The following is a 26,536-nucleotide window of genomic DNA, read 5'->3' on the forward strand; positions in this document are numbered from 1 at the left end:
AAGGATGCCTTCTCTCACCACTCTTATGCAACATAGTATTAGAAGTCCTGGCTAGGGAAATGAGGCGAGAGAAAGAAATAAAGCCCATCAAATAGGAAGAGAGGAAGTCGAACTATCCTTGTTTGCAGATGACATAATCCTATATCTGGAAAACTTCATAGTCTTGGCTCAAAATTTTCTTAAGGTGATAAACAACTTCCTCAACATCTCAAGATACAAAATCAATGTAAAAAAAGTTATTATCTTTCCTATACATCAGTGGCAATCAAGCCAAGAGCCAAATCAGGAATGCAATTCCATTTACAATTGCCACAAAAAGAATAAAATACCTAGGAATACAGTTAACCAGGGATATAAAAGATCTCTACATGGAGAGCCACAAAACATTGCTCAAAAGAATCAGATATGACAAACAAATGAAAAAATATTCCATGTTCATGGGTAGGAAGAATCAGTATCATTAAAATGGTCCTACTGCCCAAAGCAATTTATAGATTCAATGCTGTTCCTATTAAACTACCATTGAGAGGAGGAAGGAAAGGATCAGGAAAAATAACTAATGGATACTAGACTTAATATCTGGGTGATGAAATAACCTGTATAACAAACTCCCATGACACAAGTTTACCTATATAACAAACACACACCTACCCCTTAACTTAAAAGTTAAAAAAATAGACACTTTGATATACACCATCTTAATCTCATGACTCTAAAAAGCTAGTGGAAATCTTTAACTGATGATGAAATTAAGATTCACAAAATGAGGTTACTGATCTACAATCACATAAATATAAATATAAATCACATAAAATATCAACATAAATATAAATGAGAGAGCCAGGTCTCCAACCTGAGTCTCAATTCCAAATGCCATGCATTACACTGTAATTATTTCAGAAAGCCTCTTGAATTTTTGGTTTATGTGTTTGTTTTACCATGAAAAGTCAATATTAAAGAATGTTCAGCAAAATGGAAACAAATTAAACATGATCCTATTACCTGGCATAACGTTTCTATTTTTCATGTGCTCCCCAATGAAATTTATCTAAAAGCATTAATAATTTTATGCATCTATAATTCCAGTGTTTGCTAATTTTTATTAAGATTTTGACTTACTGAACATGCTACCATGATTTTACATATGCTTTTTGCTATTTTCATGATTGTATAATATTTAATCACTTCATTGGGCAATGATTCATTCTAGTTTCCACTAATATTGGATAATTAATACAATAAAAAACAATTTTGTACATATAGCTTTTTACTTTTATTTCAACATTTCCTTATGCTACATTTCCATGAATTTAAGATTCTTGAATTAAGAGCAGATTTTTAAATGTATTTTTATAGTATTGACGTATACCATAAAAAGTACAATCTTCCAAAAAGATTATATAAATTTACAGTGTATTATTGCATTTAGTGTTCATAACACCCCACAATCACAAAGTTCTAGTGAACCCATGACTTGTGGGAATTTACTGAGATTCACAGTAAGTACAAGGTAAGTGTATTAGTCTGTTTTGTGTTGCTGTAACAGAATACCACAGACTGGGTAATTGATAAAGAACAGAAATTAATTAGCTCACCAGTCTGTAGGCTGGAAAGTCCAAACTCAAGGGCCCCTGTCTAGCGAAAGTCCTCTTGATGAGTCCACCCCATGGTGGAAGGCAGAAGAGCAAGAGAGGGCAAGAGAGAGAGCAATAGGGAGTAAACCCACTTTTATGATAAGGAACTCAATCCTGTGATAATGGCATGGTCTATTCATGATCTAAACACCTCTTATAGGTCCTACCTCTTCATACTGTTACAATGACAATTAAATTTCAACATGGGTTTTGGAAGGGACAAACATTCAAACTATCACAGTTACCTTGCTAAGCTTCAACTAATTGGGGGTCCTAACAGTCCTCAGAGGTCACACTTTTCAATCACACCAGAACTTGTTTCTAATGTAGAAAGAAGGCAGTACCTTCTGAGAAAGATGGACCGACAGGTAATTCTGTCATATTTTTTCTTACTGGTGTTCCTTTCCTGTAATTGCCAACAATTTCACTGAAAAAGAGAGTAAGAAAAGGAAAAACAGGGCAACTTATAGTGCCTTTTTTTTCAGTCCTTCCTTACTCATAAGTAAGCTAAATATAGTGTTGACAGAATGTGCAAGTGTCAAGAAATGAAATAAAAACAGCTAATTAAGGTTGTGCATGATTTCCAGTCTTCGGGTGAGAATTAAAAAAAAAAAAGTGCATGTATGAACTATGAAATACAAATTGTTCTAATTTGTGATTCTGCATATAAACCAAATGTTTTTATATTTGCATATAAAACTGGCATTTTGCAATTTAAATAGTAAAGTTCATGCTAATAATATAAAATTATGATTTTTTTCTTTTTTCTTTTCTTTTTTTTTTTACTTAGAGCAACATTAAATAGCAAATATGAAACACCATGGCAAGTCAAGAGACAGACCTCGGAATGGAAAAAAAAAAAAAAGCTTTGTATTTTAGTACCTTAGTGGCACTTTTTTTCCTGCTTTTGAACAAGGAGCTCCACATTTTCATTTTGTACTGAGCCCTGCAAATTATGTAGCTGGCCCTGTCTTTAAGTATTGAGAAACTGTCAAGTTTATAGTGGTGGATACACATTTTCAAACTTCTGATTTTAACTTAAAAGCTCAGATTTTACCATTGGCCACAAATACTGTCAGTTTTGTTCCTTGAAGTGACAAGCTCACTTCACCCTTTTGTGAGAAAATGTCTACCAAATACCCAAGTCTGAATAACCAGTTTCCTTCAAGAAAAAAATAACATTTCATGAAAAAAGGGGCCAGTTCAGTTCTCAACAATGCCACAGTCATACAACTACACTTTCAATGTAGCACAAATGCTTTATGCATACCTCCTACTTACACATAATATTAACAAGACATGTAACCAAAGATCAAGATTTAATAAAAATTCATAATTTTAATGCTTCTTCCAAGACATTTGTAAGGAAAACTTGCTCTTTTTTTTGTATATGCTTGGCAACAAAGAATACAATGTCTACCAGTATAGTTTTGATTTTTTTTTCACATTGCCTTGATTCATGCTACATATATAGCAGTTTTCCTTACCATGGTATATGCATTATCCATGCAAATGTCAACACAGCAAAAAATATAAATAATTTTTAGTATTATTATGAAAATAATTTTGATTTCATACACCTCCAAAAAGGTTCTCAGAGGCCTCCAGATGTCCATAGGTCATACTTTGAGAATCACTACATTAGCTAATTCATTGTAACAGGGAAAATAAAATAAACCAAAGAAATCTGTATTTAAAACAAAATTTTAAATGATGCTTTACTAATATGTAACATACAAATTGACACTGGTGTCATCATTTTTGCATGTCAAATGCTTATTAATCATATATGATAGATAAAATATCCCAGGGGAAGAATAAGATTTCCTCAACCCCAAAATGTTGACAGATTACTCATTTGTTCTTTCATATTTTGATTTATCATATCAAGTGGATTGCCAAAATTATGCATTTCTATTAATCCTCACAAAATGGTCACATGATTTTCAAATATTTCTGCAAGAAAACAAGGGACTACAAATAATAGAACACAAGAAAATAAAAATAAAATGACAAAACCAGTATTTCTCCTCCTGAAGAGAGTTCTTTGTCGGTCACATTCTTAGGTAAAAATCAGTGATGAACTATAACAGCTATAACAAGAAGCCAGTCAAAAGTTTTGAAAATTATCAAAAAGATGGTTTGATAATAAATGATGAATCCAACCCTAAATAGTGTACACTGTAACTTATACACACTTAAGACAGTAACACTTATATATACATAAATGATTGTTAATAATTATTTAAAAAATAAACTTATACAAATAAAATGAAAAGGACTGTCAATGATGACTCTACTGGAAACTAAAGTTATTATTAATTTAGTTCTACACACATGAGATTGATAAAGAAGAAAGATGTGAGGGTGAAATGTATGTGTCAACTTGACAGGGCTGAGGGACTCCCAGATATCTGGTATAATGTTATTTCTGAGTGTGTCTGTGAGAGTATTTCTGGAAGAGATTTGCATTTGAGTCAGTAAACTAAGTAAGGAAGATGTACCCTCACCAATGTAAGTGGGTATCATCCAATCCATTGAGGGCCCAAGTAGAACAACAATGCAGAGACAGAAGAAATTCTTTCACTCTCTTTTTGAGCTGGGAGCTCTTCTTAAGCCATCTTCTCTCACCCTTAGATATCATAGTTCCTGGATCTCCACCCTTCAGGCTCCAGAATTTATACCATCACTTCTCCTGCTTCTCTGGCCTTGGTGTGTCCAGAGTTGGTTCATTCCAGTGGGTTCTTGGTTTCGCTGACTTCAAGAATGAAGTCACGGGCCCTCATGGTGAGTATTACAGTTCTTAAAGATGGTGTGTCTGGAGTCTGTTCCTTCAGATATTCAGATGTGTCTGGAGTTTCTTCCTTCTGGTGGGTTCCTGGTCTTGCTGACTTCAGTAGTGAAGCCACAGACCTTTGCAGTGGGTGTGCTTGCTGTGAGCTCTTAAAAGTGGTGTGTCCAGAGTCGTTTGTTCCTCCCGGGGGGGGGGGGGGTGGGTCATGGTCTGGCTGACTTTAGGAGTGAAGCTGCAGACCCTCATCGTGAGTGTTACAGCTCATAAAGGTAGTGCGGACCCAAAAAGTGAGCAGCAGCAAGATTTATTGTGAAGAGCGAAAGAACAAAACTTCCACAACATGGAAGGGGACCCAAGCAGGTTGCCTACTAGCTCAAGTGGCCAGCTTTTATTCCCTTATTTGACCCCACCCACATACTACTGATTGGTCCATTTTACAGGGTGCCGATTGGTCCATTTTACAGAAAGCTGATTGGTCTGCTTTACAGAGTGCTGATTGATGTGTTCATAAACCTTTAGCTAGACACAGAGTTCTGATTGGTGTGTTTTTACAGAGTGATGATTGGTGCATTTACAAACCTTTAGCTAGACACGGAGTGCTGATTGGTGCATTTTTACAGAGTGCTGACTGTTGTGTTTACAATCCTTTAGCTAGACACAGAGTGCTGATTGGTACGTTTTTACGGAATGCTGATTGGTGCATTTACAATCCTCTAGCTAGACACAGAGCGCTTCTTGGTGCATTTACAATCCTCTAGCTAGACAGAAAACTTCTCCAAGTCCCCACCTGACCCAGAAGCCCAGCTGGCTTCACCGCTCATTGAGACTCAGATTGACTTATACCACTGAACTTTTTTCATCTCCAGTTTGCAGGTGGCATACTGTGAGATTTCTTGGTTTCAATAATCACATGAGCCAATTATCACAATAAATCTCCTCTTAAATATCTATATATATCTTATTGGTTCTGTCTTTCTGGAGAACACTAGCTAATACAATAAAGTACTCTAAGTGAAAACTAACCAAAGGAAAACAAAAGACTGGTAAAATAATACTAATATTAGACAAAATAGATTAAAGAAAAATTATTAATACAGAAGAGTATAAAATTGTAATAAAAAGCCCACAAGGAATATATAGTAATCATAGATGTGTATCATTGAAAACATATCCTTGAAATGTATGAAGCAAAATTAACATAATGGAGAAATGGACAAATCCACAAAGTAAAAAATAAATTAGATTTTCATATTCTCTTTCTGAAATTTGTAGATAAACCAGCTAAAAATAATTAAGGACCTAGAAAAAGTGACCTACACTATTAGTAAAAAAGTGTTTATAAATTTTACAATATCCAATAAAGTCAGATATATTTTTATTTTTCTGCCCCAGAATTACCAATTATGAGCATTCATTTAAATGTTATAATACAGAAAAAATGGAAACAAACTAAAGGTTGACTAAAAGGGAACATAATAGCATACATGCAACTATTAAAAATAGATATGTCATTACAATATTTTTAAGTAAAGAAAAAAAGACAAGACAATGCATATAATTTAATATGTGTATGTAAAAAATAGGCATGTACATATCCACAAAATATGTTTTAAAGTAAATTTACAAAACACTCACTATAAACTGTTGAGAGTAGTAGCCCTTGAAAAAGAGTGAAGGGGAAATTTAAATTTTACTAACATCCTTGTGTATTGTTTGAATATTTTAAGGCAAGAAAGTATTTAAATATTAATTGTATAATAGAGATACAGAGAGACCAAGGGAGAAAACATGGACAGATCCCTAACTAAGTTCAGGCTGCTGCAACAAGAACAGATAAGAAGCTCTGTACTGGCAAGAAAATGGGAAAATAGGTGTTTCTATAAACTGTGGAAGTGTAAATTAATATAATAGAAGGAAATTTGTCGTAACTATTGATCTCTGATTTATGATGTAAATGTTTTCTGGTCAGTGGTTGCATGGCAAGCTATGATAAATCAAACTCAATTATTATAGAAACAAAAGTGGAAGTCACTTCATACAATACCAAAATTAATGTAATTTAAAGAAAATTTGTGCAACTATTAGGCATATATATGTTAAATTATAAATGCATTTTGAGTGGGTAGGCTGGAAAACCATTATCCCAAGGAATGGAATGCCTCAGACCTAAAATATAAATCTGATGAAATTGGACTGATCATGCTTCTTGTCCCAGTAAATCTTCCTTTAGCAACAATTACTCATTGCTGTGAAGAAATCCAAACAAATTCTAAAAAATGGGATTTTATTCTCAGTTGATTAGATGTACATGAATAACTTTGAGTTTAAATAGTGTAGGAAGAGATAATTATTCATGGAAGTGTTTTCAACAAATGTGTACTAGGCAAAGGGCAAATGTCTCTAATAAGAGTGGCAAAGAATGGCTGGCACTAAACTTAAAATATTCTTGTGAAGAAATACATTTTCCCCTGCGAAACACAACATGAAACATTATCGGGAGTATGGCCACAGTGAGCCAGAGAAGAGAAAATTGTGATATCACAACAATGTTTACTTGGCCTCAATCCAGTATACTCCGGATTTAAATTGTGATAAACTGGCCGTAAAGAGCTAGACCAAAATAATGGTGTAAGTTTATATTTAAAGACTATCTAGAGAATCATATTTTAAAAAGGAAGAATTTTGCAAAAAGGATTGAAGAGGATGAGAAAATGAAATAATTGTTTGTTTTTACATACAGGTCAGAAAAAAAGATTAACGAAAACAAGGCCTGAAAAAAATAAATAAATAAAAGAAGAAAATGAGACTTAGTACCCTTGCATAAGCAAAAGACAAATAAGCCCAAATTTTAAAACATATTTATATACCAGTTAGTAGCACCAGTAAGTACAGTAAAACATTGTGACAACTAACCTGTAAAAAATAAACACTTTATTTTCTAAATAGAAACAATGCTAATTTAATCTCAATATACAATTTAGAAAACAAAATTTGTGAGCTCTTAAAATGAAGATATTAAAAACAAAAAGTAATTATTAGAAAATGTATTTTATATTATCAACAAGATATGCTACATAACTCCATTTCAATGAAATAAACAGATTCTGATTTCATACATGATTGCTTTGGAAAAATCACCTGATCACAAATCATTATTTGACTAAATCGGTCCTTTCTTAAAACCAAAGTAAGTGAATCAACTCAATAAAAGTAATCAAACTTTTTTCCTGCCATAAAAGAGGGCTACAATTAATGAATAAATAAGTGGTAAATTGATGAATGAATGGATGAAGGTAAACATATTTCAATTAAATATTAAATACAGATGTAGTCACCAAAAATATAATTTTTTAAAGATAAAATGAGAAATAATAATGAATAATAAAAACAAAACTAACATTCTATAAAAATAACCCTCAAATAACAACCAAAATATAATTTGAAATACATGGAAAGTACAGGACCTTGAGAAGGGAAGCAAATAAATAGACCAAACAAAATAATATTTTTTGCCAATACAAGAGGAAAGTATAGGGTATCACACACTAAAAAGATAAACAAGTGTTTAGTTAACTGAGGCCCATTTCTTCTTAAGTTCATTCAAACTAACTAAGAGGTAGAGCTGCTGATGCAGTAATTGATGAACACAGATCAAACAGGATTTTTAAGTAATGGGGCTGGTGCTGACAGCCCAGGATGATGGCTGAATATGACAGAAATGTCAAGGGAAAAAGATCAAATTTCTTGCATCTCTATACACTGGAATAGTTGGATGTTTTCTTCTCAGCATAAGGATGTTTAAATTGAGAATTTATTTCACAGATAGAAACATTACTCCTGTTTTATTCTGTCTGCATTACATTAGGAAGACTCTCTCACATAAAGCCAATTTTATGTTTTTAAATCTCAAGGCAATGAGCCTTAATTATTCCCATAGTTTAACAATTTTAGAACAAATGTCATACAATAGTGTGTGACAGTGAGCTAGAAGCTGGTAAGTTAATGGGCAGCTGGCCTATTATCAAGGCAAGGAAATTCTTTGGCTGTGTGTCATTAGACTTTACCCTGCTCACTCCTTAGACGTTGTTGTTAACAAAACTCAGAGAAGCATGGAAGCTATGAAGCACATGCAGGGGAAATAGTTGTGATACAGTGTTGTCTTTTAAATTCCACTAGAAAAAAATCATAAACACTATGATTACAGGCATGCAAAACGCATAAACATTTTTAAAAAGATTAAAGGAGAATATTTAAATATTAACAGATGGGTTGTACGACCGTTTTTCAGAATTTGCTAAATTTTAGTTGGTTATATAGTTATTAAGTTTTAAAAATCATGTGTAAACACATTTAGATCTAAGATGACTTAGACTGAAGACTACTTAGGCTTCATTAAAAAAAAAATAACTGTATAACTTGAATTCTTGTCAAAGGGCTCAAATTTAAAAACAGAAAAAACTAAGTACATGTTTCCAATTATCTAATGATGTAGAATACCCTTACCAAACTATTACTTTACTTGCCTTAAATTTCTACCTTCAAATTGCCTATATCAGTCTAAATTTTAATATAAAATTAGTATATAAAATTGTCTCTAATAAAATTGTAAATAAATTATAGTTGTTTTGTTTTGGTTTTGGCTTTACTCTTACAGTGAAGCTAGATATGCTAGCCAAGATGACAGGTATTATAGCTTCCATTCATATGGAGGCAATTAAAAGAATAAAATTTATAAAGTACTAGGAAACCACTTGAGTGCTAAACCATACAATGCCATAAGAGAATAAGACAGTATCAAAGCTTTTTTCACAAACCCTCTCCCCATAAACTTTGATAGAGAAGAACAAAGCTAAGTGCCAGGGAGATTACGTCCATCACCAACAGATGTCTATTCAGTTGTATATTAACATTTTCATCTCTCTATTTACATAATGGCCTGCCTGCTAGCTATGTTTATGCATATTTTTCTGAGATGTGTAACAAACATTATTAACTTTCTTATATATAGTAAGTTTTAAAAGGCAGTAAGAATACTGTCAGTTGTAGAAGGCAGTAGAGTATATTACTGATAGTGTTATTTTGATTTAGTAAACAGATTTCTGAATAGCCTATTAATAATAGAAGGGCCCAAATGTATAATAGGGTTACTAAATGCAAAGACAGTTAGAGAAAGGTAATATTAAAAAAAAAAATTGAGAAAGGTAAGATGTAGTTTTAGAAAACTGGAAGATGTAAAAGAGAATATATAGCTAGGAGACAACCATATTCACACAGGAGTTGTGAAGTCTTCCTGTAGGAAGGAAAATTGAAGAAGGCGGCAATAAAAACAGAAAGGGAAACCTATCGAAAATTATACTGGGCTTTGTCATTAATTACAAGCATTTGAACTTTGAGGAGTACTAGTGGCCCAACTTGAAAGGAGGATGAGGACAAAAGGGACATTTTTAAGGACAAAAATGATAAGTTTGGCTATAGTCACACTAAATTTTTACTTTTTAGGAAACTTCAAGAAAAGTTTTCTTGTAGGCAGTTTGAACTAAAAGTCTGGAGCCTGAAGGAAAGATTTGGCAAAGGATTAGGATTTGGGAACAATTGATTTATAGATGAAGATTTAAGACAGAAATAGAGGATAGCAGCTTCTACAAAATAAAGTTTGAGAATAGAGGGTCAAGAAACAAAGTTTGGAGATTTCCCATGGTTGAGAGATGGAAGAAGAAAGGAGACCTGGTGACGGAGGGAAGATGAACCACAAGAGAAATTGGAATCAATCCACATCAGTGAGAGTAAGGGGAAGGAAATGTTTGGAAAACAGTTGAAATTACCAACAGAATCAGAATAGCGCTGAGATGTCAAAAAATGGTGGTCAAAATGGATTTCGGTTGCTAAAAAGAATGATACAAGGTATATCAACAGCTACAAAGTACAACAAAATCTGTGAAAATTCTATTTATTTAGATGAAAAGAAACAGATTTTAAATGTATAAACATTGAGAGCAACAAAAAGCAAAATAAAAATTGATGCTTCTAAACAGAGGAAGACAAGTATGAGCATAATGTCCTTCAGAAAGGCAGATGGGATCAGTACCAAGATTATGAAAAAAATGGTTAGCTTCAGAGGGAAAGGGTCATTGAGACATAAAATCAAGGACCTATAAGGGGGCTTAGAAGAAGACTATGTTTTCAAAAACAAAACAAAACAAAAGGCCAGAGAGTTGTCCAATATTGATAACAAAAAAGATAGAATTGAGGGACAAAGAAACATACCTGCCAAAAAGGAGTATAAAAAATCTGTCATGTAGCACTGATGAAATGCAAGTGCTTTGACTCTTCAAGGACCAAATTCACATCTTGTTTCAGCTAGGAAAACAAGGAAAAGTATGATAGGGGATGAATATGTGCAAGGGCAAAGGGAGAATTATAACAGGGCCTGAGTTCAGAGTAAGGTAAGAAATTCAGTGTGGTGGGATCATAAGACATGTGTCAGAACATGATGTATTCAGGGAAGAAACAAATGATACCTTCATTAAGAATGATTCTAGGCTAACAGTGAAAATCACTTTTGTTACTTCCCCTAAAAAAGAACACCTTCTTTAAGAACTAAGTCACCTTATATGCCTTGAGATATAATTCCCATATTTCCTTACAAGGCAACCCCTTCACCTCCACCTCACATACTTGATGTGTACGTTGATGATAATTTAATGAAATTGAATCCTGGCAAAGCTGGTTGGGTGTCAAAGTACTTTACATTATGCAGACGTTTCTTTGCCAGTGTTTATCATCCAATGTAAATTGAAAACCTGGTTAAGTACTTATATAATAAGTAGAGTCAACCAACATAATTATGAGTCTTTTTCATTTCACAATTAAGAAATGGCCTTATTATAATTATTTGAAGAAGTGGTGTCCTTTACACTTTCCTTTTAAATATATAATAAAGCACCAAAGAGTCTTCTTCTGTGGGCAAAATCAATATTTTTAATTCTAACATACTAAAAGTAAAGTTGTTTTATTTTCTGTGACTATATCTGAAATTACTGATTGAAAATTTTTTGTGTGCAAAGTCTTTTGCCAATTTATTTATACATTCCTTCAACATTTTATTATGTACTTAAGTATCAGGAACCATGCTATGTGCCCAAGATTGTGATGAAGGAAAACAAGCAATTCCTAGTCTCATAGAGCTCAGAGTTAAATAATAACACGAATAGATACAGAGGTAAGAAAAGTATAAGTGTTCTACAGAAAAGAAAAATGTGATCCTATAAGAGTGTAACAATAATAACAAAAAATTTAATCTAGTCTGGAGCTTGGTGAAGGATTCCTGAGAAAAAGCAAATACCACCAGAGAAGACTTAACTGTATGCTGCCAACTCATATTACCTTAAATGACGCTCATAGACTCATAGATTGAAAGTGAATAGATGAAAAAAGGTACTTCATGCAAATGCAGACCAAAAGAAAGCAGAGATGCTATACTTATTTCAGAAAAAATAGACTTTAGGCCAAAAACATAAAAATAACACAAAGAATGTCATTATTTAGTGATAAATGGATCATTTCATCAAGAGAATATGAGAATTGTAAATGTACATGCACCCAACATTAGAGCACCTAAATATATGAAGCCAACACTAAAAGATCTGAAGGGATGCAGGATATGACACAATAATATTATGGAATTTTAATACCCCACATTCAACAGCAGACATATCATCTGTCTGGTGTTGAAAGTCAGAAGAAAATATTGAACTTGAACTATATTTTAGACCAAATGGATCAAGCAGATATATACAAAACACTGCTCCCAACAGCAACGGAATACACATTCTTCTCAAGTGTGCTTAGAACCTTTCATAGGACAGATTATATGTTAGGCCATAAATTTAAGAAGGTCAAAATCATATCAACTATCTTTGCCGGTCATAATGGTATGAAACTAGAAATCAATAACAGAAAGAATCATGGAAGATTAACAAATATTAGGAATTAAATAATATGCATCTCAACAACTATTGGATAAAAGAATAAATTAAAAGGAAAATTTAAAAACATGTTGAGACAAACAAATATGAACATGCAGCATATTAAAACTTATGGCATATAGCAAAAGTAGACTTAAGAGGAAAGTTTACAGCAATAACAGCTGCATCCAAAAAAAAAAAAATCAAATAAACAACTTACTGTTACACCTTAAGAAATCAGGTAAAGAAGAACAAACTAAACCCAAAGATATCAGAAGAAAGGAAATAACAATATTGGGAGCAGAAAGAACTGAAGTAAGAGAACAACAATATATAACATCAATGAAATTAAAAGTTGTTTATTGAAAAGCTAAACAAACTTGACAAACAGCTAGACAAAAAAAGAAGCAAGACTCAAGTAAACAAAATCATAAATGAAAAAGAAGACATTACAACTAATAAAAAAATACAAAGCAACTACTATGAACAACTATATGCCAAAAAAATCAGGCATTCTAGAGGTGGACAAACTCCTAGAAATATATAACCTATAAAGACTTAATTACGAAGAAATCTAATATCTGAACAAATCAACAGCAGTAAGAACACTGAATTTGTAATAAAAAGTTTTTAATCAAAGAAAAGCCCAAGACCAGATGGCTTCATGACTGAACAGTAAGAAACATTTAAAGAAGAGAAAGTACGAATCCTCCTTAATCTCTTCCAAAACATTGCAGAAGAGAAAGTACTTCCAAACTTCTTTTACAAATCATTATCACCCTGACATGTAACTCAGAAAAGAACACAATAAAAAATAAAAACTACAAGCCAATATCCCTGATAAACATAGATACAAAAAACCACATGATCATCTCAATACACGCAGAAAGACAAATTTGATAAAATTCAATACCATTTTATTATAAAAAACTCTCAATAAATTAGGTATAGAAAAGTTCCTCTCAACACAGTAAAGGCTATATATGACAAATCCACATCTAGCATCACATTCAATGGTGAGAAGTTGAAGATTTCTTCTCTAAGAGCATGAATAAGACACAGATGCCCACTTTCACCACTTCTATTCGATATAGTACTAGAAGTCCTAATCAGAGCATTGGCCAAGAAAACAAAATACATCCACATAGGAAGAAGTGAAATTGTCTCTGTTTGTTGATGACATGATCTTATACAGGGAAAATTCTAATGACTCTAACAAAAAACTGTTAGAACTGATAAAGGAATTTAGTAAAGTTGCAGGATATAAAATCAACCTATAAAAATAAGTAGCTTTTCTATCCACTACAAACAGACTATATTAAAAAGAAATTAAGAAAACAATCTCATTTACAATACATTTACAATAGCATGAAGAATAAAATACTTAGGAGTAAGTATTTTAAAGAGGTGGAAAATTCATATACAGAAAACTATAAAACATTGATAAAAAGAAATTGAAAAAGATACAAATAAATGGAAAGATATTCTATGTTCATGGATTGAAAGAATTAATATTGTTAAAATAGTAATACTACCATAAGCAGTGTACACATCCAATGCAATCCCTGTCAAAATTTTAATGTCATTCTTCACAGAAATAGAAAAAACAATCCTAAAACTCATATGGAACCATAAAATTCCCCAATAGCCGAAGCCATCTTGAGCTAAAAGAAGAAAATTGGAGTCATCAGACTACTGGATTTCAAAATACATTATAAAGCTCTAGTAACCAAAAAGCATGGCACTGGCCTAAAAACAGACACATGGATCAATGGAATAGAATACAGAGCCCAGAAAAAAATTCCACATGTTTAAAAACTAAATGTCCACACACGGAAGAATAAATACAGACCCTTATCTCACTGTTTAAAAAAATAGACTCAAAATCACTTACACATAAGCGCTGAAATTGTTAAACTACTAAGAGAAAACATAGAAGAAAAACTCTATGACATTGGTCTGCATTGCAATTTCTTGGTTACATTCCCCAAAACACAGGCAACAAAAGCAAAAATAAACTAGTAGGATAGCATCAAATTTAAAAACTTCTGCATACCAAAGCAAACAATGAACAGAGTAAGGGGATAATCCACAGATTGAGAGAAATATTTGTAAGTCATACACTGGATAAAGGGCTGATATCCAAAATGTCCAAAGAACTCAGAGTACTCAACAACAAGAAAATAATAACCCTATTAAAAAATGTGCAAAGGACTTGAAAAGACATTTCTCAAAAGAAGACATGAAAATGTCCAACAGATATGTAACAAAATGCTCAACAAGTCTAATCAGAGAAATGCAAATTAAAATCACAATAAGATATCACCGCATAACTGTTTTCATGCTAGGGTCAGAGGAGTGGATGTTGAGTAAGAAAATAGATGTTAATAATCAAAGGGTACAAAGTTTCAGCTAGGCAGGAGGAATAAGTTCTGGTGACCTATTGGACAGCATGGCGACTGCAGTTAATAGTAATGTATTGTATATTTCAAAATAGCTAAAAGAATTTTGAATGTTCTCACCACAAAGAAATGATCAATATTTGTGGCAATGAATATGTTAATTATCCTGATTTGATCATTCCACGACATACATATTAAAACATCATGTTGTATCCCCTAAATGTATACAATTATGATATGTCAATAGAAAACAAAATAAAACTTTTTCTTAAGAGAAGTGTTATGAAAATAAGAGAGATAAAATGGTAAACAGGCTTTATCTCGAAGAAGGAGCCAGATTACTTACTGCCAGCAGAATCAGGGAAAGTTATCTTTATTTAAAAGATACTGCAGCCACACTTTATTGACTTTGTTCCCTCCAGGTTTTCATTCTTAATCAAAGAATGAATCTGTCCTCAAAATAAACCCAGAGAAGATCTCCCACCAGGACATAGAAAGCAGGAAGAGTTTTGTTTTGTTTTGTTTTGTTTTGTTTTTTTGGTGGTTCCCAAAAAGAAGGATGTTATATTGTTAGTAAGGGACCATATCAAATCATTGGTTTTAAACATTTTCTAAAAACATCTTGGCCTAGAGTAAATAAGAATGAGGCAGTGTAAGGCAGAAAAACACATAACTTTCTCAGGCTTATAAATAAGGGCTCAGAGCAAGAGAAGTTATTAAGAACCAAAAGAAGCAGTCCAGGCTTTCTTTTTCTTTTTCTTTTCTTTTAAAAAAAACAGGGCAATTCTAGCACAAGGAAACATATTATCCTTTCATTCAGAGAATGACATAGAATGATATTCCTGTCTATGTATTTAATTTATTTTGCTTTCTTAATGTAGGCTCTCTCAGCATGTGGTTTCACATTTGTTTATGCTCATGTAGCCAACTGTGCGTTGCTACAAAAAGCAATCCTAGGTCTTAGGAAAAAAAAGAAGCAATTTTTTTTCTCCAAAATGTAAATTCCTAAACAATTTACTCTTCCCTAAAATATAAAATTTGAATGAAAATATTTCTTTTAACATTTTGTAAAAGGCTTGTAATAGTTATCACACAAGCAGCTAAACAAAACGGGGCTCTGTTTACAGATCAAATCACTGTAACAAGCTGAGCAGCAGAAATGTCAGCAATCGCTATCCTTTCATCTCCAGTCCTGTTTGTATGAGTTAAAAAAAAAAAGTAGCAAATCAAACTAGTATCCAAAATCTCATAAAAGAAATCAAATGTGGTAGCCAAAATGATATAGATTCCTTTTTTGGATTCCTGGACAAGATGGCCAAATGGCAACAGCTCCAGTCTGCAGCTCTCAGCAAGACCAATGCAGAAGGTGAGAGATTTCTGCATTTCCAACTCAAGTACCTGGTTCATCTCATTGGGACTAGTTAGCAGTGGGTTCAGCCCACGGAGGGCAAGCAGAAGCACGGTGGGGCGTGCCTTACCCGGGAAGCACAAGGGGTCAGGGAACTCCCTCCCCTAGTCAAGGGAAGCCTTGAGGGACCCTGCCATGAGGGACATGGCTATCTGGCCCAGTTAATACGCTTTTCCCATGGTCTTTGCAACCTATAGACCAGAAGATTCCCTCGGGTGCCTATACCACATGGGCCCCGGGTTTCAAGTACAAAACTGGGTGGCCTTTTGGGCAGACACTAAGTTAGCTGCAGGATTCTTTTTGGACCCCAGTGGCACCTGGAATGCCAGCAAGACAGAACCCTTCACTCCCTGGAAAGTGGACTGAAGTCAGGGAGCCAAGAGGTCTTGCTCAGCGGATCCCACCCCGATGGAGCTCAGCAAGCTAAGATCCACTGGCTTGAAATTCTCACTGCCAGAACAGCACTCTGAAGTTCGAGCTGGGTGGGGGGAGGGGCATCTGCCATTACTGAGGCTTGAGTAGGCTGTTTTCCCCTCAGGGTGCAAACAAAGCTGCCAGGAAGTTTGGATTGGGTGGAGTCCACTGCAGCACCACAAAGCCTCTGTAGCCAGACTGCCTCTCTAGAGTCCTCCTCTCTGGGAAGGCCATCTCTGAAAGAAAGGCAGCAGCCCCAGTCAGGGGATTATAGATAAAACTCCCATCTCCCTCAGACAGAGCACCTGAGGGAAGGGGCAGCTGTGGGTGCAGCTTTAGCAGACTTAAATGTTCCTGCCTGCTGGCTCTGAACAGAGCAGCAGATCTCCCAGCATAGTGCTCAACCTCTGCTAAGGGACAGACTGCCTCCTCAAATGGGTGTCTGACCCCCATGCCTCCTGCCTGGGAGACACCTCCCAGCAGGGGTCGACAGACACCTCATACAGGAGAGCTCCAGCTGGCATCTGGTGGGTGCCCCTCTGGGACGAAGCTTTCAGAGGAAGGAGCAGGCAGCAACCTTTGCTATTCAGTATCCTCCACTGCTGATACCCAGGCAAACAGAGTCTGGAGTATACCTCCAGCAAACTTCAGCAGACTTGCAGAAGAGGAGACTGACTATTAAAAGGAAAACTAAAAGGGAGAAAGCAATAGCATGAACATCAACAAAAAGGATCACCATGCAAAAACTCCGTCTGAAGGTCACCAATAGCAAAGACCAAAGGTAGATAAATCCACGAATATGAGGAAAACCCAGGTCAAAAAGGGTGAAAATTTCAAAAACCAGGATGACTCTTCTCCTCCAAAGGATCACAACTTCTCACCAGCAAGGGAGCAAAAGTGGACAGAGAATGAGTTTGATTAATTGACAGAAGTAAGCTTCAGAAGGTGGGTAATAACAAACTTCTCTGAGCTAAAGGAGCATGTTGTAATCCAATGCAAGGAAGCTAAGAACCTTGGAAAAAAGGTTAGAGGAATTGCTAACTAGAATAACCAGTTGAGAAAAGAACATAAATAACCCAATGGAGCTGAAAAACACAACATGAGAATTTTAAGAAGCATACACATGTATCAGTAGCCGAATTGATCAAGCAGAAGAAAGAATATCAGAGGTTGAAGATCAACTTAATGAAATAAAGTGTGAAGACAAGATTAGAGAACAAAGAATGAAAGGTATGAACAAAGCCTCCAAGAAATATGGGACTGTGTGAAAAGACCAAACCTACATTTGATTGGTGTACCTGAAAGTGATGGAGAGAATAGAATCAAGTTGGAAAACACTATTCAGGATATTATCCAGGAGAACTTCCCTAACCTAGCAAGACAGGCCAACACTCAAATTCAGGAAATACAGAGAACATTACAAAGATATTCCATGAGAAGAGATATTCCAAGGCACACAATGGTCAGATTCACCAAGATTGAAATGAAGAAAAAAATGTTAAGAGAAGCCAGAGAGAAAGGCTGGCTTACTGACAAAGGGAAGCCCATCAGACTAATAGCAGATCTCTCTGCAGAAACCCTACAAGCCAGAAGAGACTGGGTACCAATATTCAACATTCTTAAGAAGAGAATCTTCAACCCAGAATTTCATATCCAGCCAAACTAAGCTTCATAAGTGAAGGAGAAATAAAATCCTCTACAGACAAGCAAATGTTGAGGGATTTTGTCACCACCAGGCCTGCCTTACAAGAGCTTGTGAAGGAAGCACTAAATATGCAAAGAAAAAAACCAGTACCAGCCACTGCAAAAACAAACCAAAATGTAAAGACCATCAACACTATGAAGAAACTGCATCAATGGACAAAATAACTAATGGACAAAATAACTAATGGACAAAATAATTAGCTAGAATCATAATGAAAGGATCAAATTCACACATAACAATATTAACCATAAGCATAAATGGACTAAATGCCCCAGTTAAAAGCCTCAGATTGGCAAATTGGATAAAGAGTCAAGACCCATTGGTGTGCTATATTCAGGAGATCCATCTCATGTGCAAAGACATATATAGTCTCAAAATAAAGGAATGGAGGAAGATTTACCAAGCAAATCAAAAGCAAAAAACAAAAACAAAAGCAAGGGTTGCAATCTTAGTCTCTGATAAAATGACTTTAAACCAACAACGATAAAAAAAAAAAAAAAAAAGACAAAGAAGGACATTACATAATGGTAAAAGGATCAATGCAACAAGAAGAGCTAACCATTCTAAATATATATGCACTCAATACAGGAGCAACCAGATCCATAAAGCAGCAATAAGTAAGTTCTTTGAAACCAATGAGAACAAAGACTCAACATACCAGAATCTATGGGACACAGCTAAAGCAGCATTTAGTGGGAAATTTATAGCACTAAATGCCCACATCAGAAAGCAGGAAAGATCTGAAATCGACACCCTAACATCACAATCGAAAGAACTAGAGAAGCCAAGAGCAAATAAATTCAAAAGCTAGCAGAAGGTCAGAAATAACTAAGATCAGAGCAGAACTGAAGAAGATAGAGACATGAAAAACACTTCAAAAAAATCAATGAATTCAGGAGGTGATTTGTTGAAAAGATAGATTAACAAAATAAATAGACCAAGAGCCAGACTAATAAAGAAGAAAAGATAGAAGAATCTAATAGACCCAATAAAAAAATGATAAAGGGGATATCAACACTGATCCCAGAGAAATACACACTACCATCGGGAGAATGCTATAAACAACTCTAAGCAAATAAACTAGAAAATCTAGAAGAAATGGATAAATTCCTGGACACATACACCCTCATAAGACTAAACCAGGAAGAAATTGAATCCCCAAATAGACCAAGAGCCAGTTCTGAAATTGTGGCAGAAATTAATAGCTTACCAACTGAAAAAAAACCCAGGACCAGGCAGATTCAAAGCCGAATTCCACCGGAGGTACAAAGAGGAGTTGGTTCCATTCCTTCTGAAATTATTCCAAACAATAGAAAAAAAGGGACTCCTCCCTAACTCATTTTAAGAGGCTAGTATCATCCTAATACCAAAACCTGGCAGAGACACAACAAAAAAAGAAAATTTCAGGCCAATAGCCCTGATGAACACCAATGAGAAAATCCTCAATAAAACACTGGCAATCCGAATCCAGCAGTACATCAAAAAGCTTATCCACCACGATCAAGTTGGCTTCATCTCTGGGATGCAAGGCTGGTTCAACATACACAAATTAACAAATGTAATCCATCACACAAATGGAACCAATGATGAAAAACACAAGATTACCTCATTAGATGCAGAAAAGGCCTTCCATAAAATTCAACATCCCTTCATGCTAAAAACACTCAATAAAGTAAGTATTGATGGTATTATATCAAAATAATAAGAGCTATTTATGACAAATCTACAGCCAATATCATACTGAATGGACAAAAGCTGGAAGCATTCCCTTTGAAAACCAGTACAAGACAAGGAGGTTCTCTTTAACCACTCCTATTTAACATAGTAGTGGAAGTTCTGGCCAGGGCAATCAGGCAAGAAAAAGAAATAAAGCATATTCAAATAGGACAAGAGGAAGTCAAATTATATCTGTTTGCAGATGACATGATTGTACATTTAGAGAACCCCATCGTCTCAGCTCAAAAACTCTTTAAACTGATAAGCAACTGTAGCAAAGTCTCAGATACAAAATCAATGTGCAAAAATCACAAGCATTCCTATACACCAATAATACACAAACAGAAAACCAAATCATGAGCAAACTCCAATTCACAATTGCTACAAAGAATAAAATGGCTAGAAATACAACTTACAAGGAATGTGAAGGACCTCTTGAGGGAGAACTACAAAACACTGCTCAAGGAAATAAGAGAGGACCCAAACAAATGGAAAACTCATTTCTTCCTATTCATGCTTATGGATAGGAAGAATCGATATCATGAAAATGGCCATACTGTCCAAAGTAATTTATAGATTCAATGCTATTCCCATCAAGCTACCAATGACTTTCTTCACAGAAATAGAAAAAAAACTACTTTAAACTTCATATGGAACCAAAAAAGACCATCCTAAGCAAAAAGAACTAAGCTGGAGGCATCACGCTACCTGACTTCAAACTATACTATAAGGCTACAGTAACCAAAACAGCATGATACTGGTACCAAAACAGATATTTAGACCAATGGAACAAAACAGAGTTCTCAGAAATAACAACACACATCTACAACCATCTGATCTTTGAAAAGCCTGACAAAAACAAAAAATGGGAAAAGAATTCTCGATTTAATAAATGGTGTTGGGAAAACTGGCTAGCCATATGCAGAAAACTGAAACTAGACCCCTTACTTACACCTTATACAAAAATCAACTCATGATCGATTAAAGATGTAAACATAAGATCTAAGACCATAAGAACCCTAGAAGGAAACCTAGGCAATACCATTCAGGACATAGTTATGTGCAAAGACTTCATGACTAAAACACCAAAAGCAGTTACAACAAAAGCCAAAATTGACAAATGGTATCTAATTAAACAAAAGAGCACATCTAAAGAAACCATCATCAGAGTGAACAGGCAACTTACAGAATGGGAGAAAATATTTGCAATCTATCCATCTGGCAAAGGGCTAATATCCAGAATCTACAAGGAGCTTAAGCAAATTTACAAGAAAAAAACAACTCCATCAAAAACTGGGCAAAGGATATGAACAGACACTTTTTAAAAGAAGAGATTTATGTGGCCAACAAACGTGAAAAAAAACCTCATAATCACTAGTCATTAGAGAAATGCAAATCAAAACCACATTGAGATACCATCTTACACCGGTTAGAATGGTGATCATTAAAAAGTCAGAAAACAACAGACGCTGGAGAGAATATGGAGAAATAGGAACACCTTTACACTGTTGGTCAGAGTATAAATTAGTTCAACCATTGTGGAAGACAGTGTGGCAATTCTTCAAGGATCTAGAACTAGAAATACCATTTGACCCAGCAATCTGATTATTGGGTATATACCCAAAGGATTACAAATCATTCTACTGTAAAGACACATGCACATGTATGTTTACTGAAGCACCATTCATAATAACAAAGACTTGGAACCAACCCAAATGCCCATTAATGTTAGACTGGATAAAGAAAATGTGGCACATGTACACCATGGAACACTATGAAGCCATTAAAAAAGAATGAGTTCATGTCCTTTGCAGGGACATGGATGAACCTGGAAACCATTATTCTCAGCAAACTAACACAGGATCAGAAAACCAAACATCACATGTTCTCACTGATAAGTGGGAGTTGAACAATGAGAACATATGGGCACAGGGAGGGAAACATCACACACCCAGGAGTGTTGGGGGCTGGGGGGCTAGTAGAGGGATAGCATTAGGAGAAATACCTAATGTAGATGTTGGGTTGATGGGTGCAGCAAACCACCATGGCACATGTATACCTATGTAATAAACCTGCACGTTCTGCACATGTATCCCAGAACTTAAAGTATAATTTAAGAAAAGAATCCTTTTTTTTTTGCATTTTTATTAAAGTTTACATAAATCTGTTCAGAATCCAGATTACTGCTATCTAAATTTTAAATCATACAAATGCTATTGTGTGTAAGAGTGTACTTGCACACAGATGGGCAGCCTAAAAAAGCTATATTCCTCATAACAAATGGTGCTATGAATTCTTAAATGAATGTAAATAAGGATTTATGTTGATATATCTGTGGTCCGAAAATCCTACTGCGTGGTTACCCCATAGATTTAAATGCTGTAGCAGTCAATTCATCTAGTACAAAGAATAAAGCGTTATACTTTCTCTCAGAGTTTCCTGCTTTCTCACATTTTTTAAAGGCTATTAATTGATAGTGTAAGATTTTTCTTCATTAATAGAATATGGATTATTCTAATGGTCATTTTAGTAAAGATACTCCGCAATGAGGCTGTTAAAAGAGGATATGGCACACATCTGGCAATGCTTGATTCATTCCCTGTGAGCATCAAGCAACTGTCATTCTGCTAAATGAGTTGTCATTAGCAGTCAGATTTTTATTCCAACCTTTTGGAGAAACACAGAAAGAAATCTAACTTTGAAGTAATGCCTATTGGAGGAGCTTTAATAGAGATAGAGTCTTAGTAAATCCCTTCTCCCATGTTCCCCATCCTAATATATTAGTAGTCTTTCTAAAATGGGAAGGTATTTGGCATGGGACTGGTGACCTAAAATTACCTCTGAAATCTGGCAAGGTATTTCAACACTGGCATGAATATTGTTTCCTCTCAGCCAGCATTTTTGGCAGGCATCTTATGCATTGCAAGTATCTACCAGAAATGGGAATTAGATAAGGTGACTTACAAATATGAATTAGCAATGGTTTCCTTTATTCAGGTTGGAATTTTCATGAGAAATTATGGTCTTAGCTTTTTTAGTCTTCCTTTGTACTTACACTATGGCAATTTCAAAATTTTACCTGAAGACAGACCTTATTGTACTAACAGATTTTCGACCTCCAGATAACTCTCTTCATTCCTTCCTTCCTTTCTTCTTTCCTTCCTTCCTTCCTTCCTTCCTTCCTTCCTTCCTTCCTTCCTTCCTTCCTTCCTTACCTCCTTCCTTCCTTCCCTCCTTCCTTCCTTCCTCCCTTTTTCCTTCCTCCCTTTTTCCTTCCTTCCTCTCTCTATTTCCCTTTCTTTCTTTTCTTTTCTCTTCTTTTCTTTCTTTCTTTCTTCCTTCCTTCCTTCCTTCCTTCCTTCCTTCTTTCCTTCTTTCCTTCCTTCTTTCTTTCTTTTTTCCTTTCTTTTATCTTTCTTCATTTCTCTCATATAAATAGTACATCTTCATGTGCACGTATTTCATTTTATCATGCCAAAATTTGCATTTTTCTCATTTACTGTGCTTCTACTGAACTCTGAAATTTGTACTAAATGAGGAAGTGGTTGAACTTTTCAGATAAAATGTTATCATTTCATTAACTGAAAAAACATTAATTAGATCCCTACGAGGGCAGTTGTTTTCAACTTGAAACTGTTTGCTAACTAAAGGTTCCCAAAGATATTAATATAAATCTTAAGTTACTTTAAGTATTTCAAAAATTTAATTAACTATCATTTGTATTTGCACATAATGAGACTATATGGGCTAACTAAAATGGCAACCTTCTTTGCTTTGGCTGACATTATCACACCTTTGACAATCCCACAATGATCCCAGAAACTTCACTCCATGGATACATCATAGTATATAATATCTCCTGAAGTGATATATGTTATATCTGAAAATGAATTGCACCCGTACATATACTTAATTTTTTAGCTCCAGACTATAGCTATTAGCATAAATTCTTATACATACACACACACCCAAAAACCTGTAAAACATATTGCCACAGCATACTCAGGATAATAATGCTAACCTCAAATACAATGAATTTGTGATAAAATAAAGTTTTTAATCCCTTTACAAGAATTATCAAATGGTTAATGAAGAGTATAGGTCAACAGTGCTGCCTGGAGATGAGGACTGGGCAGGCACCCAGGCTCCCTACCAGCTCATTCATCAACTCCATAATGTTCAAAGCAAATACAAATCTGGGTGAAATGACTGCCACTGTGTTATGTACCTCCATGAGTGTTTAAACCTTCAGAGGCCAATGCTCTACTATAGTTCAAGTCACACATATCACTGTTTATCTCAGACTGAGGATGGGCTCTTATTGGCATGTACACACACTTTTTTTAAAAAATTGAGGAAATTATACTAAATAAATGCAACTTGAACAAAACCTTTCAAAATATAAAATCCATTGATGAGGGATTGGGAATAACAAAAGAAGACTTGGAAGGTGGAAAGTGTAACATTTAGCATTTTTGTGTTTTGTCTTGCTACAGTGGAATACCACATAATGAGTAATTTATAATGAACAGAAATTTATTAACTGACATTTCTGGAAGTTGGGAAGCTCAAGATCAAGACACTGGTGTCTGGAGAGGGCTTTTTTCCTCTTTTATGCCATGGTAGAAGGGCAAACAGAAGGGGTGTGTGTGTGTGTGCGCGCGCGTGCGTGTGTGTGTGAAAGAGGGAGAGAGAGAGACAGAGCACACAAACAGAGGGCCAAACTCATCCTTTTATAGATAAGCCCACTCCCATGATAACAAACCCACTCCTGCAATAGAAGCACTAATCCGTTTATGAGGGCAGAGCCCTTATGAACTAATCACTTCTTATTCGGGCCCATCTCCCAAGATTGTTGCATTGAGGATTAAGTTCCAACATATGCTTTTTATGTTTTTGTTTGCTTTGTCAAATATTAGTTGGCTGTAAGTATCTGAGTTTACTTCTGAGTTCTCTATTCTGTTACTTTGATCTATGTAGCTATTTTTATACCCGTACGATGCTATTTCGGTGACTATGGCTTTATAGTGTATTTTCAAATCTGGTAACGTGATGCCTCCAGATTTTTTCTTTTTGCTTAGTCTTACTTTGGCTATGTGGGCTCTTTTTTGGTCCCATATGAATTTTAGAATGCTTTTCTCTAATTCTCTGAAGAATGACAGTGGTATTTTAATGGGAATTGCGTTGAATTTGCAGATTGCTTTTGACAGTATGGTCATTTTCACAATATTGATTCTACTCATCCATGAACATGGGATGTGTTTTCATTTGTTTGTGTCGTCTATAATTTCTTTCAGCAGTGTTTTGTAGTTTTCCTTGTAGATGTCTTTCACCTCCTTGGTTAGGTATATTCCTAAATATTTTATTTTATTTTGTTTCGTTTTATTTTATTGCAGCTGTTGTAAAAGAGGTTGAGTTCTTGATTTGATTCTCAGCATGGTCACTGTTGGTGTATGAAAGAGCTACTAATTTGTGTACCTTAATTTTGTATCCAGAAACTTCGCTGAATCCTTTTGACAGTTCTAGGAGCTTTCTGGAGGAGTCTTTAGGGTTTTCTAAGTAAACAGTCATATCATCAGCAAACAGCAACAGTTTGACTTCTTCTAACTGATCTAGACCCCCTTTATTTCTTTCTCTTGTCCGATTGCTCTGGCTAGGACTCCCAGTACTATGTTGAAGAGGAGTGGTGAGAGTGGGCATCCTTGTCTTGCTCCAGTTCTCTGAGGGAATGCTTTCAATTTTTCCTCATTCAGTATTCTGTTGGCTATGGGTTTGTCATAGATGGCCTTTATTACATTGAAGTTTGTCCCTTTCATGCCAATTTGGCTACAAATTTTAATCATAAAACAATGCTGGATTTTGTCAAATGCTTTTTCTGCATTTATTGAGATGATCATGTAAGTTTTTGTTTTTAATTCTGTTTATGTGGTGTATCACATTTATTGACGTGCATATGTTAAATCATCCCTGCGTCCCTGGTATGAAATGCACTTGATCATGGTGGATTATCTTTTTGATGTGTTGTTGGATTCAGTTAGCTAGTATTTTGTTAAGGATTTTAGCATCTATATTCATCAGGAATATTGGTCTGTAGTTTTATCTTCCGGTTATGTCCTTTCCTTGTTTTGGTATTAGGGTGACACTGGTTTCATAGAATGATTTAGGGAGGGTTCCCCCTTTCACTATCTGGTGGAATAGTGTCAATATGATTGGTGCCAATTCTTCTTTGAATGTCTGTTAGAATTCTGCTGTGAATCTGTCTAGTTCTGGACTTTTTTGTTGATAATTTTAAAATTACCATTTCAATCTTGCTGCTTGTTATTGGTCTCTTCAGAGTATCTAATTCTTCCAGATTTAAGTTAGGGGATTGTATCTTTTGTCTGTAGGAAGCTAATAAAAATTACCCTGTCCATGGGAGAAGGGAAAAGAAAGGCAATGTGGAGGAGTGTAAAGTGTATAGAATCTGAATCTACTTCCGTTTGAGCTCAAATCCCACCTC

At 34.9% G+C, this 26,536-nt stretch overlaps 1 long non-coding RNA gene across 3 annotated transcripts in view; it reads right to left on the reverse strand.

The window, feature by feature from the left end:
• The window catches only part of LOC105489980 (uncharacterized), a 54,709-nt gene that overhangs the window by 14,023 nt on the left and 14,150 nt on the right, over positions 1–26,536 (reverse strand). Inside the window, exon 4 of one of the 3 annotated variants that reach the window (XR_011619912.1) lies at positions 10,693–10,785. The exons of 1 other annotated variant lie outside the window; for it this stretch is intronic. This is a non-coding gene — a long non-coding RNA (uncharacterized lncRNA). Of the gene's footprint in view, positions 1–1,595; positions 1,650–10,692; positions 10,786–26,536 lie in introns of all 3 variants that reach the window. One more of the 3 variants, XR_011619911.1, reaches the window with a different exon arrangement.

The sequence above is a fragment of the Macaca nemestrina genome, chromosome 2 (assembly GCF_043159975.1).
Source record: "Macaca nemestrina isolate mMacNem1 chromosome 2, mMacNem.hap1, whole genome shotgun sequence".
Classification (NCBI taxonomy): Eukaryota; Metazoa; Chordata; class Mammalia; order Primates; family Cercopithecidae; genus Macaca; species Macaca nemestrina.